General features: G+C 35.9%; 1 protein-coding gene across 8 annotated transcripts in view; it reads right to left on the bottom strand.

The window, feature by feature from the left end:
- Wdr17 (WD repeat domain 17) overlaps positions 1–17,529 on the bottom strand; it is a 154,665-nt gene that overhangs the window by 112,799 nt on the left and 24,337 nt on the right. For all 8 annotated transcript variants that reach the window (XM_074054937.1, XM_074054941.1, XM_074054942.1 and 5 more), the window contains exon 2: positions 8,675–8,728. The gene's annotated coding sequence lies outside the window, so the exon portion shown is untranslated. The remainder of the gene's footprint in view (positions 1–8,674; positions 8,729–17,529) is intronic.

Raw genomic sequence — 17,529 nt, forward strand, 5'->3', positions numbered from 1 at the left:
GTGCCCAAAACATACAATGGAGAAAATACAGCTTCATCAACAAATGTTGCTGGAAAAATTATATATCTCCATACAGAAAACTGAAACTAGATCCATGTCTTTCACTTTGTATATAACTTGAAGCGGATTAAGGACCTTAATTTAAGACCTGAAACTTTGAAGCTACTGCAGGAAAGAGCTGGAACTAATAAGCATAGGCAATGACTTGTTAAATAGAACTTTAATGATTCAGCAACTAAGAGAAATGATTGACAAATGGGACTACATGAAACTTAAAAGGTTCTGCACAATGAAAAAAATGGTCACCAGATTGAAAAAGCAGCCCATAGAATGAGAGAAAATCTTTGTCAGCTATACATCTGACAGCTCTTAATATCAGAATGTACAAGAATCTCAAAAAAACTAACTTCCCCCAAAATCAATAACCCAATGAAGAAATGGGAAAATGAACTAAACAGAGCTTTTTCAAAGGAAGAATTCTTAATGGCCAAAAACCACATGATGAAATGCTCACCATCCCTGGCCATAAAGGAAATGCAAATCAAAATCACACTAAGATTGCATCTCATTCCTGTTAAAATGACTATCATCAAGAATACAAATGACAAATGTTGGCGAGTATGCAGGAATAAGAGGCCTCACACTCTGCTGGTGGGAATGTAAATTAGTACAACCACTGTAGAAAAAAGTATTGAGGTTCCTCAAAAAAACTAAACATAGAACTGCCATATGATCCAGCAATATCATTCCTAGGGATACACCCGAAAGAATGTAATTCAGGATAAAATTGAGACACTTGCACATTGATATTTTTTGCAGCACTCTTCACAACAGCCAAGCTATAGAAACAATGATAGCCAAGGCATAGATGCCCTACAACTGATAAATGGATTAAGAAAATGTGATATATATGTGTATGTGTATACATATATATATATATATATATATATATATATATATTCAGCCATAAGGAAGAATGAAACCATGTCATCTGAAGGTAAATGGATGCAATTGGAGGATATCATGCTAAGTGATGTAAGCCAGGCTCAGAAAGACAAAAGGCCCCATGTTTTCTCTCATTTGTGGGAGATAGACACAATACAAATATAAGCAATGTTATAGAAAACAGGTTACACTAAGGGGAGGTCACTAACAGGAAAGGGATGGTGAAAAAAAGAATTTAAGAAGATGAATATGGCTGATATATATAAGAATTCTTTGTATACAAGAAAGATTCTTTGTATACAAGAATCAATATAGAATTTTTAAGCCTGCTGAAACCACCATAAGTAGGGGACTAAGATAGAAAGAAGAAAAATAGGGATGAACCAATTTGGGTTATAATACATATATATATGGAAATGTCACAATGAAGCTCCCTGTACAACTATCTTAGACAAAGAAAAAACGTTTTTTTTTCAAAAATGGAGAACAGAAAGGTAAAACAGGCCCTATCTGGGAGTTGGTACCAGTAGGAGGGGATAGGCTATAAAGATAGGGTATAGGTGGGTGAATGTGGTGGAAATATTGTATACTCATGCATGCAAATGCAAAAATGAGATCTGTTGAAACTATTTCAGGAAGGGGGAGGGGCAGAATAAAGGAAATAATGGCGGGGGTGAATTCAATTATAATATATTGTAAGAACTTTTATAAATGTCACATTGTACTCCCAGTACAACAATGATAATAAAAAATAATTTAAAAAGGAAATGAAAGTTCTGTCAGGCCATGTTTGCTATTTCACTCCTTCATTTGATCCTGTTGCTTATTTATAAAGTTTCACTTAAACCAGCATCAATTGCTACTTGTTGCTTTTCCAGTCCTAAAATGATATAGTGATTTTTACAGCTGTGATTCTATCTTGTTACTTGAAGTTAAACCAATAAAACTTCTCTGTGTACATGTGTAAAGTAGTAGGTTGTACCCATTCCCCTGCTGGTTGCCTGCCTGGCAATTCTCCTCCTGGTGCTGGTCACTGCATGTGATCACCGGCCTGAACACACACGTGTGGATTTACCAATGGGATGGTGCTCCTTCTCTGAAAGTGGTAGCAGGAGGGTTCATACAAAGCAGCTGCAGTGCATGTGACTTTCCATCCTTTCCTATTCCTCCCCTGTACCACCTAATGCTAAAGAACTCATCAAACTTCCTGAAAGACTGGGTTAGCAAAGGAACTACAATGTAGGAGGGAAATAATTTCAAACCAAATGCTAAATATGCCTTTCATTACCATCTAAAGGCAAAACATCAAAGAACTTAAGCCAAAACATTTGTGGGGTTAGCATTTTGTTTGATGGGTACTCTGAAGTTCCTAATCTTGTTACTTCTTCCTTGGTAATTGCTGCTTCATCAAATTATTTTCTTTTGCCATTAGACTCTCTACTCACTATCCAAGTTGCCCACCTCTACTCACAGAGGTGGTTTTTGTCCCAGGACCCATTCTTCTCTGGCTGGAAGAACACTGAGCTAAGTTAAATAACAGCCTTTCTAAAAATACTTCTTTTTGAGCTATGAGGACAGAAGGAGACAGAAAAAGTCAAGGAAAGCCAGGTGTGGTTTTACACATCTATAATCCCAGGTGTAGGTAGAAGGATCTCAAGGCCAGTAGTAGCAAAGCTTGCAGGAGACCCTGCCTAGAAAACAAACTAAAAGCAAAAGGACTGGGGAGATAGCTCTCTGTAGTGGTAGAGTGCTTGATTAGCAAGTGAGAGGCCCTAAATTCAATCCTAAAGACTGCTGAAAAAACTGAAAGAAAGGAGGAAAGAAAAAAAGAAGGAAGGACAGAAAGAACAAAAGAAGGAGAAGTGAGGGAAGGGGCTGCAATTGCAGACTAAGTTTGTTAGAGTAGACTTCTGGCATTCCAAGTCCACCATAATTATATCAGCAAAAATAAGCAATCTTATTTTTGTTCCCTTCAAGGTTTTCCACTACTGTTCTTTGTAGGTATGTTCCCTCTTTAGATTGTCAAATTAGTCCCTGAGAAAATAACTACAGATAGACAACATGAATATTTGGGAGATCGAGAGGCAACTCTTAAGACAAATAAGAATTAGCAGACAGCAGAGTGTAAACACAGATTGCAAACTGTTCAGGCCATTTTTGACCAACATATGTGTAGTGTTTGTTTTGAGGGTTGACACAATATGCTTAAAATTTTTAAAGGCTTACACAATTATTACAATTTGTTTTAAAGTCTTCCACAATTCACTAAGGAGGCGTCACTGTAAAACTTCACTATCCCAGCTTTTCTACACAGATCTGACCCATAGACAATATGGGGCCATCATTCTGATGACATCAATCAACTGGAACTGAATGGTCATTGCCCTCTAGATGGCAAGATTGACTCTTGCCAGTCACTATTCCTCCCTGTCTTTTTATATACCACAACCCTCACCTGTTTCAGTTGGGGTCACTGCAGGTATTTAGGTTTGCAACTCTGATATAAACTCATAAGGAGAAGATAAAGAACATTTTTCTAAATTATAAGGCCTCCATTCTTACAACCACAACTAAAGTGGCATTTCATATTGTGTCTTTCAGAAAGCACCTTGGGCTTTTCTGCAAAATTGGACCTTTGTTTCAGTTTTCATGCAATGCTTTGATATCTTCACATTGTTGCTAAGCCAAAATTTCAATCATTAGTTTAAGTGCCCATCTTCTTGAGTCATTAGCTTGAACATTTTCTCCTCCCCATTATCATATGACTATTGCCAATAACTTTTGTAGTAAAACAAAGATATAAGCCACTGCTTAGGTATACATTTCAGAGGTCTACTTTTAGCTTATAGGAACATCGTGTGGCTATTGGAGCAGAAGTAAAAGAAGTTTTATCTTATGGCTATACTGCCATAGATTTGTTAGATCTCAGGTAAATTTAATAGGTCCCTTTCCAATATCAGTTTTCTCATCCACAAACTGGTATCTTATAGTTTTACTTACGCTAGGACTCAAATAGATGAACTTTCAGAAGATTGGCCACTGCATGAAGGACTTCTTGAGAAACATCCTAAGGAAGAAAAGTTCAAGCCCATAGACTTGGCCCTAGTGTCTAACATCAATAAAGAAGAAGGGTGTGAGTATGAGATTTGAAGTGAACTGACTGACTGCTGTATTCATGGAAGAAGAATTCAAAGAAGAGTAAGCCAAAGATGTGGCTAATTAATAGCCGTGTTAGAGTCATGGGCCCTGGTTGCTCTGCAGTACATCTATCACAAAGGGTAAAGCAATATCCTCATTTCAAGGGAGAACACAATGCAACATTCCATACAAAGGATGCTAGTGCACTGAAAGAATCAGCCATTGGCTCAGTATCATTGTTTTTGCACAAAAAGAAAGACTATTATCAGCCTGTCATTGGCACAATGTAATTTCAGTCATAGGTGCTACAAAGGAGAGCAATTTCGGTGATATATCTTACTCTAACATTGCTGGTGGCTTCAGTAGCATACATAGGAAGCAGAAGCTTCTGTATTCTGAAAAAGAATGTAGTAAAACCCAAGACAGAGTGGAGAAGACTGCATTTAACATTTATAATGAGACTATGTGAGATCATAATGTGGGCTGCCTTAGAACCTCTCAGGAAAGCCACTCATCCTGTGAAGTGTTCAGAGTTACAGCTGAGCTGTTTTGAGTAGAAAAGAAAAAAAAACCAAAAGCAAATGCTTAGGAATCTGATCTTCTCCTTAACCTGATATTCTCACAAACAATTTGATGGCTATACCAGTATATACACAGTTTGCTTTGTTTGGGTAGAACATCATCCCACATCCTTTGCACTTTTATGACTGTCTTTGTGCAACTTTATGATCACAATACCTGTGACTTTGTATAGTACTGTAGATTATAACTACTGCCATTTGACATTTGATCCAACTTTAAAAAACTCTCTACATCACAAAATTCACATTTGGAAGAACAAAAAAGATTCATAAAATTTTTTGGCCTCAATAAATTTGTAGACAACAGTAGTATTCAGAAGTCATTAGTTTTTTTGGGGGGGGTGGTTACAGAGGGTGGATTGCAAGTCAATTGAATATAGAAAGATTGTTTTACAGAGTGAGCAACAGACTTCTGTTCTTTCTGTTGATTGGCAAAGTAGGGGAAATATCTGGAGGTTATTATGTGTGATTTAAGAAGAAGCTTGCAAAAAACATTGCAGTTTTCTGTGATATGCTTGGACAAGATTGATTAACGGGTTAAAAATAAAGACCTCTGGATGTAGGGGTATCACCAGGAGGATATTTAGAAAAGATGATATATCCCCCATAGAAGGGGGAACTCTTGATTCTCTATGCTCACTGTGACAACTCTCACCCAGGAACTTGGAATAACAACAAAATTAATTTCCAAATAATCCAGGAAGGAGGCACACAGGATAGCAGGCCAGCAGAGAATTATTTAGTTTAGGAAGGCAAAGCAGAGTGACAGAAAGTAGAGAAGGCAAGCAGCACCTACCAGTAAGGCTGTTAGAAGGTGGGAACAGAAGGCTTAATGAACAATCTTCATTTTAGGGTATTTATATCTCCTAACTGAGCAGGGTGTCACCTGGATACATGATTACCTAGCAATTTCCAATATCCTGTTTTGATACTATTACTCAAGACTGGAGACAAAAGGTCTGAGTTGACCTTACAATGAAAGGGTCCTCAGTTCTTTGTGGTCCTTTTCACGGTATCTTTCCTAGTCATAGATTTACAAAAAAAGAGGCATTCTCTGTTCTTGGACCTAATTATTCCTCTGGGGCAGTGTATCTCATTTAACATCTAAAAGAGAAGGTAGAGTGATAGAAGAAATGCAAGTCTGCACATTTTCAAACAGTTGAATCAGTTTCTTGTCATTTAAGTGATTTGTCAGCCTTATTTCCTGAACACAGTTTAATTTTTAAAAATAAATTGCTCTAGCTGTCCAGCTTCATAGTTACAAAGTATAACTTCCTTTAGCTTTTCTCTGGGAGTATAGTCTCTCAATGTAGCTACAGAGCTTAGTTACATCCTTACAACAGATAAAATGTCATGTCTCTAGATTTCTGTCTCATAAAGAAATACACTCACATACTATATAAACTGTGGTGACTCTCCTAGCCACAATATAACTAGACAAGAGGAAGGTAAATTGTCAAACACAAGAATAAGTGGAATGGAATCTGAATTTAGTGGATAGACTGTAGATTAAAGCCAGTCTCAAGAGAGTGTAGCATCAAAGTAAAAGGTGGAGTGCAAGGAAAATTGTGACCTAAAAATTTGTGAGCTGGGTACAGTGGCTCAAACCTATAATTCCAGCTACTTGGGAGGCAGAGATTGGGAGGATCACATTCAAGGCTGACATGGGCATCTCAACTAAGGGCTGGACATGGTGGCAAGCACCTGTAATTCCCACCTACATGAGGAAGCACAGATAGGAGGATCATAACCCAAACCAGTTTGGGAATAAAGGTTAACCCCATCTCAAAAGGAGCCAACACAAAAGGGGCTGGTGGAGTAGACCACTTGCATACCTCCCACAAGACTGTGTGTTCAACCCCCCAGCCAGTACTGTCAAAATAAAGCAAAACAAAAATAAATGTGAAGCATCATGCATGGAGTGCCAACTTTGAGTGGGAGAATAAAGAAAGAAGTCCTGGCATTTCCTTGTAGGACCTCCCTCTTTGATACTGAGCAACTTCAACCATTGGTCAATTCTAACTGGACATTAATCTATAATAATGATCCCAAACTGACTTAGAGTAACCCAGTCCAGTCTTAAACCCAACTTTTTCCTTGTAGACCTAATAATGAGATCTCGTACACCTCATGGCTGAAATCTCAAAGGTGATAGCACTTGGACTTACATCAGTGGGTACAAATAAATAAGGAGGTCTGAGTTTGGATTTAAGCTTTTGCTTAGAGACATAGAACCTGTATCTGGTTTATTATGTTTTATGGGAAAATAGATCAGAATTTTAGTTTTTAGAAACTAAATATGGCTTCCTTAAATTCTCTACCAATTACTGGAAAGAGCCACACTGACACATGTTAAAGATAAAAGTCTGGAGATCATGAGTTTATTTTAGACAAAAGAAAAATGGATTTTGAATCATAGGCCTGTGCTGGGTTCTTAGCTGCTTCTTTCTAGTTGTGTGGTGTGGAAAAATTAATTTCTTTGAACTATAATATACTAAAATGTGAATTCTGAAAATTAGTATCTATTTAGTGAGTTATTTTAAGGGTTAAAAGAGAACAGGCCAGATGTGAAATCCCAGCTACTCTAGAGGTGGACATTGGGAGGATTGTGGTGTGAGGCCAGTCTAGGCATAAAGTTCACGAGACCCCATTTCAATAAACAAGCTGGGCATTCTGGCATTCCCTTTTAATCTCAGCTACATGGGGGCATAAGTGAGTCCTTACCTGAAAATAACTAAAGCTATAGAGGGATAGGGCTATGGCCCAAGTGATAACACCTGCTTAGCAAGTGTGAGGCTCTGAGTTCATACCCCAGTACTGTCAAAACAAAACAAAAAGTCAAAAGAGATTTGATGTAAAAGTGACTTAAACACAGTTGGCATATAATGGGCAATCAATGAATAACCATTATTGTGATTTTAAATGAGATAGTAATATATATATCTATATTACTGATTTTAACTTCTAAAGGGTAGATGAAATGTTTATCTTTACAAATAAATCAATTAAGTGGAGAAAAAACAATTTCCTTGTTACCAAGTAAACACAATTTTTTTTTCCTATTTTCTTTTTGGTGGGACTGGGGTTTGAACTCAGGTCTTTAGGTTTGCAAAACAGGCACTCTACCAATTGATTCAGTAAACATAATTTTTTGAGAAAAATATAAAATCTATATATAGTGCTCTGTTCAATTACTGTGTCTTAAGCTAATAGCACATACAGTTTTTTTCAGAAAATTTAAATATAAAATCTTATAACCAATGTTTCTGATGAAAGGTCTAGTTATATACAAATTACCAAGACACTTTAAAATTTCAGCTTTCTATGCCTTCTGAAACAGAACTGCATGTTGTCAAGATGTGTGTGGGTATGCATACATTTGTGCTTTATATATATATGTATATATATATGTATGTATATATATATGTATATATATATGTATGTATATATATAAATATAATTTATATAAATTTATGTATTTATGCATTTATATATACACATATTGCTTAGGACCTTGCTGGTTTCCACAATTAAAGTCCCACCTCTCTGGTCTGGGTCTTTGGGATTTTCTTGGTTCCAAGCAAATTAGAATGGTTAGTCACTCTATAAGTAGACCATATTATCAAGATGTAGTTACTTTAACAAAGCACACAATGTTTGCAAGGCCTTAGCACTCACATTGAGCTTTTGGAAAATATGAAAGAAATAAAGAGACTTATGTCACAATTTCATTTGAAATATGTTTTGTAAAGATTCAAGACCAATGTACTTTGAAGATTGATAAGTCATTCCTGTGGTTAGTCTGACCTCTGGTGGAAATCTAGTTTCAACTACAATAATTTGAGAGTAGATACTACAAGTGAATTGGATCTTTTCTGTTAGGCAGGAAATATGTTTCATATAAAGTTTCTCCTTTGATATCAAACATTATGGCAAAAGCTTTCTGTAATTATGGTGTCAATGATGATTATCATGCCATATAATCACAGAGTGGGGACAATTTTACTCACTGGTTTCATTGGTACCCAAGTTTTCTTTCTTCTTAGTGGGGAGAATCTTCTTTACTATAAAAGAAATTTTAAAATTTTATAAATTGTAAAATTATAAAAATTTTAGATTGGTAACCTAAAATTGAGTCATTCAGCATTAGTCTTTTCGTCTGGTATGTCCTCCCTCAACCTTAAGGAAACTTTCCCCCAGATTTCCTGGTTTATTTCTTTTTTGCTTCCTTCAGGTCTTTTATTAAATGTTACCCTCTCCAAGAGTCCTTCCTAGTCAAAGCACATAGATACTCTCTGATACTTTCTATTATGTTTATCTTGCTTTAGTACTCTTTAGGGAATCAGCTACACCTGACCTCCTTCCTTCCTTCCTTCCTTCCTTCCTTCCTTCCTTCTTTCCTTCTTTCTTTCCTTCCTTCCTTCCTTCCTTCCTTCCTTCCTTCCTTCCTTCCTTCCTTCCTTCCTTCCTTCCGTCCTCTCTCTCTCCCTCCCTTCCTTTTGTACTGTCTTCTTTCTTTTTCCTCCTTCCTTTCTTTCTTGACATCTATTTCCCACTAATTTCAGAATATAAATGCAAGGACTTTGCATAACTTTACTGTTATACCCACAGCATCTAGGAAAGAACATCTAGTAGGTATTGTTGCAGAAAACGTTACAGACAGTATGACAAACCAATGAGAATAAGACTCAATCCCAGGCAGTTGGAGGAAAGGAAGGTTTATTTTGCTGGCCGGGCAGCCCCGGGATATCTCCAAAATGGCGCAGGCCTGAAGCTCAGGGTGGTTGAGGTTTTTATACCGAGAAAAGCAGCAGCAAGCAAGTAGGGAGTACAGAAGCAGACATGGCAGTTAGCTGTTCAAGGTTACAATATATCATGTCAGCACAGCTGTGGACAAAGGCTGTCCGCAGTTTCTAACGAGATAGCTGAATGCAGGGGACCCGGCTAAGGGGAAGGGCTTTACTCCTCTTTGATTCTTTTCCCAGCTTTAATCTTTCTCCGGGTTTTCTTATCAGTATCAGTAGTTGTATGCTATATATTGATTGAGAAAATGAATAAATGAGTAAACGAAAGTCAATTTTTAATTAGCTTTATACCAAATCTCTCAAAGACTGCTAGAAGCCAAACACAATGCTTAAATCCTTGAAAAGAAAGATTGATTGAATTTTAGTGGTATAGAGTTTGAACTCAGGGCCTTGTGCTTGCTAGACAGAAACTCTACCACTTAAGCCGTACCCTGCAGCCCCAAATGAAAGTTGTAGTTAAAAGAAATCATACTGCAGATTGTCCTTTCACAAGCAAATGATCTAGTTACCTAATTTTACAAAGTAGATAGAGTATAATGACCACATGTTTCACTCATACAAGCCCTGCAGCAAAGCTGGCTTTGAAGATTGTGTGGGTATCAGGTGCCCAGGTAGACTAGTTAAAATATTTCTCCAAAGTAGCTCACATTGCAGTGTAAGTAAGAAATTATACTGGATAGGAAATCAGGAGGTCAGGGCTACAAAAGCTGCATTAAGTTTCAGGTAGACCACATGAATCAAAAATTTAGACAGGGAAAAATGTGGCAAGAAAAGTAGAAATTGCTTAGAAGACCAAGTTCCATATTGGTTTGGACAAATTAGAGAAGTATTTTTGTGCAATTGGTTACATGTGAGTAAGTAACTTGCTTGATAAATATTGCTTCATATATAAGTGAGCTAAATCGTTATAGTTATGTTTTTTCTGCTGTTGCATATAAATAGTCCAGGTACATGAAATTATCAAGAATGATTAGGGTAATTCATGACATCATAACCTCAATTAAGTATTAATTCACATTGTATGTGACTCTCAATGTATCTTTCTATATAAAATCTCCACTTTAAAATTCTAAATGCTAACTAAAAAGAAATACTAATTGAGAATGCTCATTTTTCTCTGATGTCTATATATCTCACTAAGCTCTATCCAATAGCTTATAATTGGCCAGATTTTCTCTGATGTCTATGTATCTCACTAAGCTCTATCCAATAGCTTATAATTGGCCAGATAATCAAAGACCAGCATAGCAAAGGATGATCATCACCCTGCAACTTTGGGCACTAACAGATTTTTAGATTATTCTTTCATTTATTAATTAAACATAGAAGCAGATAGGCTTTGAAATATAGAAATATCATTTTCTTACCCCTATTTAACTGCTTTTAAATGAGTAAGGATATCTATGCATATTTCTTACTGTTCAATTATTCAAAATCAAGTCTCCATAATAAAATTAACTAGATGTTTTTATACTGCTTTATAATCTTCAGGCATCCTTTTTGCCATTTGGATCTAAGTTCCCTTCATAGAAATATCCTCTATATTCTTTGCCATTAGTTGATTGTATTACTCACAAAGAAAGCTGCTTTTCATCATATCTTAAGCTGTGCTAGCTATAGTAACATAGAATTTACTTATTAATAAAACTTTAGTCAAGCATCATAAAATAACTTTATAAATAGTCACATGTCATCTAAAGTTATAAGTGCCAAAACTAGCACAATTTTATTTTCAATCAAAAGACTATTAACCAACTTCAGAGAATACTAATTCTACATTATCAGTACTTTGAATTCTGAAACTCTCATTAATTTGAAACACTCAGAAATGAAGGAGACTGGAAGAGCAAGTAAGTTGGACATTATAAAGTAAGAAAAACCCCAGGAAAAAACAAATCTTCTAATTATTTCAGAGAACAAGAAGCAATAATCATAGTTGGCCCTAAATGTGGTACTAAATATACCTTTGAAATTACTTTAAACAATTGTTAAAACTTATTTTGATGGCCCAAATGTCAATCACCTGAAACAGGAAATTCTCATATTCTAATAAAGATATGTAAATGAGTCCCTATTTACTTATTTTTCATACTGTTCTTTAATTGTTTACATACAGATAAGGGAAAAATGTGATACACCTTTCCTCCACATCATAAAGGTCACAACCAACAATCTTATAGAAAAAGAGGTTAACAAAAGAAAAACATGACACATTTTTTTCATTAAAGTTTTGTGCAATGCAGAAGACTTCAGAAGTGTATGGCATAGCTCCCTTAATGCACCTGATTTCATCTGATCACAGAAGCTAGGCAGCGTTGGGCTTGGTCAGTACTTGGATGGGAGAAGACTTCAAAAATGAAGACACAAATATGTGTATTTTAATACTTAGTTTCAGTGAAGAATGAATGAGTAAAAAATATGATTGGATAATTGGGATTCTTCTTGGGCTCTCTGTGTAGCATTCCTTCCTTCCATCTTAGATCTACAATTAGGCAAGGTAGTTCAGAGAATTTTAGGGGTTTTTTTTTTTTTGGGGTGGGACTAGGGTTTGAACTCAGGGCTTTGTACTTGTAAAGCAGGCACTCTACTTATTTAGTCACACCTCCAGTCCATTTTGGTCCAGTTATTTTAGAAATGGGGTCTCTTAAACTGTTTGCCATGGTTGTCCTTGAACCATGATCCTCCTGCTCTCAGTCTTCCAAGTAGCTAGGGTTACAGGCATGAGTCACCAGGACCTGGCTCAGCAAATTTCTTTATGGACAGATTTTATACACAAAGTATGGGAGGGTTAGACTACTATTCTTAGGGGAAAATGGTTCTAGTTTCTATGATCTGCCAAGAAGAGGAATTCATAGCATCTTCAGTCTGCCTGGAAGAGAAAGAAAAACAGGAGAAAGCACAGGAGAGGATAAAAAAGAGACTCTGCTTCTAATGTGTCTTCAGAGACTTCAGAGCACTGATCATGCCAAAGAACCACCATTTGGTATTTTTTCTTAGCCCCAAAGCAATTTGTAGCTATTGGTAAGATTTGCAAACACATTTTATCTCAATTAGAAATTTCTCTAAAAGCAATGATGAAAATCCTTCTTCATTTGTACTAATATAAGAATTTTGAAAGCAGTTTGTTCATAAAACAGAGTTTTTGTAGTTGTCATTGTTGTCACTGTTTTTCTTCTTTTAATGTTCATTATTACTGTTGTTATTGTTTTTGTTGTACTGAGGGTACACTGGACATTTACAAGAGTTCTTTTTTTATTTTATCATTTTAACATTTACTTACTTGTGTATACCTTATTTGGGCCACCCCTCCCCACCCTGCCCCCCATACTTCCAGGCAAAACTTGTTCCTCCCTCTTGTTCTCTGGTTTTGTTGAAGAGAAGACATAAGAAATAGTAAGAAAGGCATAGCATTTTTTATAGTTTGAGATAAAGATAGCTATACTGGGAGATTCTGAGTGCTGCTTCCATGCACTTGTATACTGCAACCCACATTGGTTCACCTCTATCAGATCTCTTTACTATTTTCCAGTCCCCTTTCCATAGTGGCCTCTGCCAGTTTTGGATTACTATATTCTCTTCTACAGAGTGAGCACATCAACCACATTCAAGTTGTAGGTTTCTTTCCCTTTCCCTATTCTTCCTGTGTGCTTTCTCTGTTAGTGTGTGACCCATGTCCAGTAATATTACTGCATTTGTTTTGGGTCTGTAATCTGCATATGAAGGAGAACATACAATTTTTTGCTTTCTGAGCCTGTCTAACTTCTTTTAAGATGATATTCTCCAGTTCTATCCATTTACTTCCAAATGATAAAATTTCATTCTTCTTTGTGGTTGAATAAAATCCCATTGTGTATAAATACCACATTTTCTTAATCCATTCGTTGGTAGTGGGGCATCTTGGCTGTTTCCATAGGTTGGCTATTATGAATAGTGCTGCAATAAACATGGGTGTGCAGGTACCTTTGTAATACACAGAGTCACATTCCTTCAGGCATATCCCTAGGAGTGGTATTGCTGGATGATATGGGAGATCTATGATTAGTTTTTTAAGAAGCCTCCATATTGTTTTCCAAAGTGGTTGTACTAGCTTACATTCCCACCAGCAGTGTATAGGGTTCTTTTTTCCTTGCATCTTCACCAACATCTGTTGGTGGAATCTTAGTGTGGTATTGATTTGCTTTTCCTTTATGGCCAGGGATGGTGAGCATTTTTTCATGTGATTTTTAGCCAGTTGGACTTCTTCCTTTGAAAAACTTATATAGAGTTCAGTTGCCCACTTTTTTATTGGTTCAATGATTTTTGGAGAGTTTAGTTTTTTGAGCTTCTTGTATATTCTGTTTATAAGTCCTTTGCCTGATGTATAGCTAGCAAATATTTTCTCCCACTCTGGGTGCTCTCTTCAAGTTAGAGACCATTTCTTTTGTTGTGTAGAAGCTTTTAAATTTCATATAGTACCATTTGTCCATCCTTTCTCTGAGTTGCTGGGCTGCTGGAGTTCTGTTGAGGAACTCCTTGTCTATACCTGTTACTTCCAGAGTATTCCCTGCTGTTTCCTATACTAACAGCAAGGTTTGAGGTCTGATATTAAGGTCCTTAATCCACTTTGAGTTGATACAAGTACAGGGTGATAGGCATGAATCTAGTTTCAGTTTTCTTCAAGCAGATAACCACTTTTCCCAGCAACAGTTGTTGAAGAGGATATCTTTTCTCCATTGTATGTTTTTTGGTGCCTTGTCAAAAATAAGGTGTGTGTAGCTGCATGGATTCATATCTGGGTCCTCTATTCTGTTCCACTGGTCTTCATATTTTTCATATTTGTGCCAGTACAATGCTGTTTTTATTGCTATGTCTTTGTAGTATAGTTTGAAGTTGGGTATTGTGATACTTCCAGCATTGCTCTTTTTGCTGAGTATTGCCTTGGTTATTTGTGGTCTTTTGTGTTTCCAAATGGACTTTAGGTAGATTTTTCAATTTCTGTGATGAACGTCATTGTGATTTTCATGGGAATTGCATTGAACATACAGATTGTTTTTGGTAGTATAGTCATTTTATTATGCTGATTCTGCCAGTTCATGAGTGTAGGAGATCTTTCCACCTTCTGTAGTCATCTTCAATCTCTTTCTTTAGTGGATTGTGGTTCTCTTTGTAGAGGTCACTTACATCCTTTGTTAAGTTTATTCCTAGGTATTTGATTTTTTTGAAGCTATACAAAAGTTCTTACAATATATTAGAGCTGAATTTACCCCTTCCATTATTCTCCTTTATCCCTCTTCTCTCCTTTTCTTTTATAATCCAGGTGAGCAATAATTTCAGTGTAGTAAAAGAGTCTTCTCTCATTTACCAAATAATACTGAATATATCTTAAAAGTTTTTAATAACCCAAAATATTATTAGACATATACACTTTGCCATTCAATATATTACTTTGTATATGTTAGTAATATTGCCTTTTATATTCTCATTATGTTACTATCTATATTAAAAAAACACCTGCTGTTCAGACATAAGAACATACAAACAAAATTTAGAGTAGGGCTGGGAGTATAGCTCATTGATTCAGCTCTTTCCTAGCATGTGCAAAATCCTGAGTTAGATTCCTAGCATGTCAAACAAGCACACACACACACAAAAACTTAGAATTGTTTTCACATGCTTTCAATATTGAACAGAGAATAAGAATTATTTTTTGTTGTTGTTCTTTTAAAAATTGGAATTAATTATAGAATTTTGGACTTTTGACTAAAAATATGGCTGTGATGATCATAACAAATGATATTGCTTGGAAAAGATAAAAAGCAGTGCTTAAATATAAAAATTATTTTTATTTTGACATAATTTCACATTGATGGAACAGTTGCAAAAACAGTAAGAGGAATTTCGTTGTACCTGTAACCTGGTTTCTCCATATGTTAATATTTGATACCTTTGCTTTGCTTTACTGTTTTTCTTTCATATTCACATGCATACACAGAAACATGCACACACACAAGCATGCATGCACATACACACACAGTATAATTTTATCTTCACACATTTATTTTCTGCTTTGAAACAAAGTATCAAGCATGGTGTTCCATACTCTTAAATATTTTAGTATTTCCTGAAAACCAAACACATCCTCTTAAGTAACCAAAGCGTAATTATTCAAATCAGAAAGCTAGCACTGATATTGTTGCCTAACCTATTGTATATTCCAATAATACTCATATATTTTCCAGTTTTCCCAATAATGTTCTTTATAGCAAAAGAAATTTCTGTATCATGCATTGCTGTCAGTTGTATGTCTTTCTGGTCTGCCATACTTTGGATCATTACTCAGGGTTTCTTGATTAGTTTTCATAGCTTTAGTAGTTTTCAAGAATATAGGTAGTTACTTTATAGAATGTTCTTAAACTTGTGTTTATGAGGCATTTCAACATGAATGGATTTAGTTTATGCATTTTAGGCAGAATATCACAGAAGTATGTTGTGTTATGCATCCATCTTACAGGAGGCATATATCAGTGTGTCTGATTAATGGTTATATTAATTTGACCATTTCCAAATGGGGTGTTTGCCATTGTTATGGTTTAGATCTGAAATGTCTCATGGTCCCAGTGGATCAGTATTCAGAGGTGGGGGTCTCTGGGAAGTGACTGGATCATGAAGACTCTGACATTATCTTTGGCGGATTAGTCCATTGATGGATTCATAACTTAATGGGATGTTAGGAGATGGTGGAAAGTTTGGGAAGTGGGGCTTAGTTGGAAGAAGCAGGCCATTGGTGGTATTCCCCAATAGGGTACATTTTGTCCCAGCCCTTCCTCTTTCCTCTTCTCTCCCCTCTCCCCTCATTTTCCCTGACCTCTTTTCCTATCTCTTCCTCCTTCTTCCTCTTTCTCTCTTCCTTCTTCTTTTCTTCCTCTCCTTCCACCACCTTTTTCTCCTCCTCCTCCACCTTCTTCTTCTTCTTCTTCTTCTTCTTCTTCTTCTTCTTCTTCTTCTTCTTCTTCTTCTTCTTCTTTTCTCTCTCTCTCTCTCTCTCTCTCTCTCTCTCTCTCTGTCTCTCTCTCTCTCTCTCTCTCTCTCTGTCTCTCTCTCTCTCTCTCTCTCCTCCTTCTTCCTGGCCTTCATGGGATGAAAAGCTTTCCCATGCATCTTCTTTCACCATGATGTGCTATCTCACCACAGTTCTAAAAGCAACCAAACGAAACAAGTATGGATTGAAACTTCTGAAACTGTGAGCCAAAATAAACCTTTTCTCCATTATGTTGGTCTATCTCAGATATTTTGTTATAGCCTTGGGAAGCTGAGTGACACAACCACTATCTCCATGTAAAGTTATATTATTTTCCTTTGTAATTATTGAGTATATTCTGTGAGATAATTTGAAATTAAGACATTTAATTATCTTCTGTTCATCACACTTTCATTCACTAGTTTTAGCATCTGCTAATGATTCTTTAGGAATCAATTATTACTATAACTGCTGCCAAATGGTATTAGCTAATTTCATAATAGCTCTGCTTTAATCAGAAATAATATATATTCTATAACTGTTTTATCATCTCCATAGTTTATTATTTTCTTAATGGATTTTGTGTTCCCATTTCTTTTCCACAGCAGTTGTATCTTAAATTTCTTTAAAATTCATATTCGTCATTTGGTAAAAAGCTATTTTAAACTTTATTTCCTTATTATATGAAGACTAATTATTTGCATTAACAATATTTCAGTAATGTTTAAAGTAATGATGTTAAATACTTCAAAATGTGACTATATAAATGGAATGGAGTGTTTTCTTAAGAGAAGTGAATGCTTCCATTCCCTGTCTTGGGGTTAGATTTCTTCATAAAATTTAAATTCATCAGGTCTGAGTCAATTTTTTGACAGTACTCTAATATTAACAGCAGAGAGAAGGGGCTGTAGAAAGACACTGTGTTAAAATCACAATGACTCCCATTTGAATTTATCTCTTTTTCTTAACTACATAGCACCATGATTTCAAAGAGTTTATTTTTATTATATGAATATTAAGGAAAGTATGACCTAAGTAACAACACTACCAGGCAAAAAAACTT

The sequence above is a fragment of the Castor canadensis genome, chromosome 14 (assembly GCF_047511655.1).
Source record: "Castor canadensis chromosome 14, mCasCan1.hap1v2, whole genome shotgun sequence".
In the NCBI taxonomy this organism is placed as follows: Eukaryota; Metazoa; Chordata; class Mammalia; order Rodentia; family Castoridae; genus Castor; species Castor canadensis.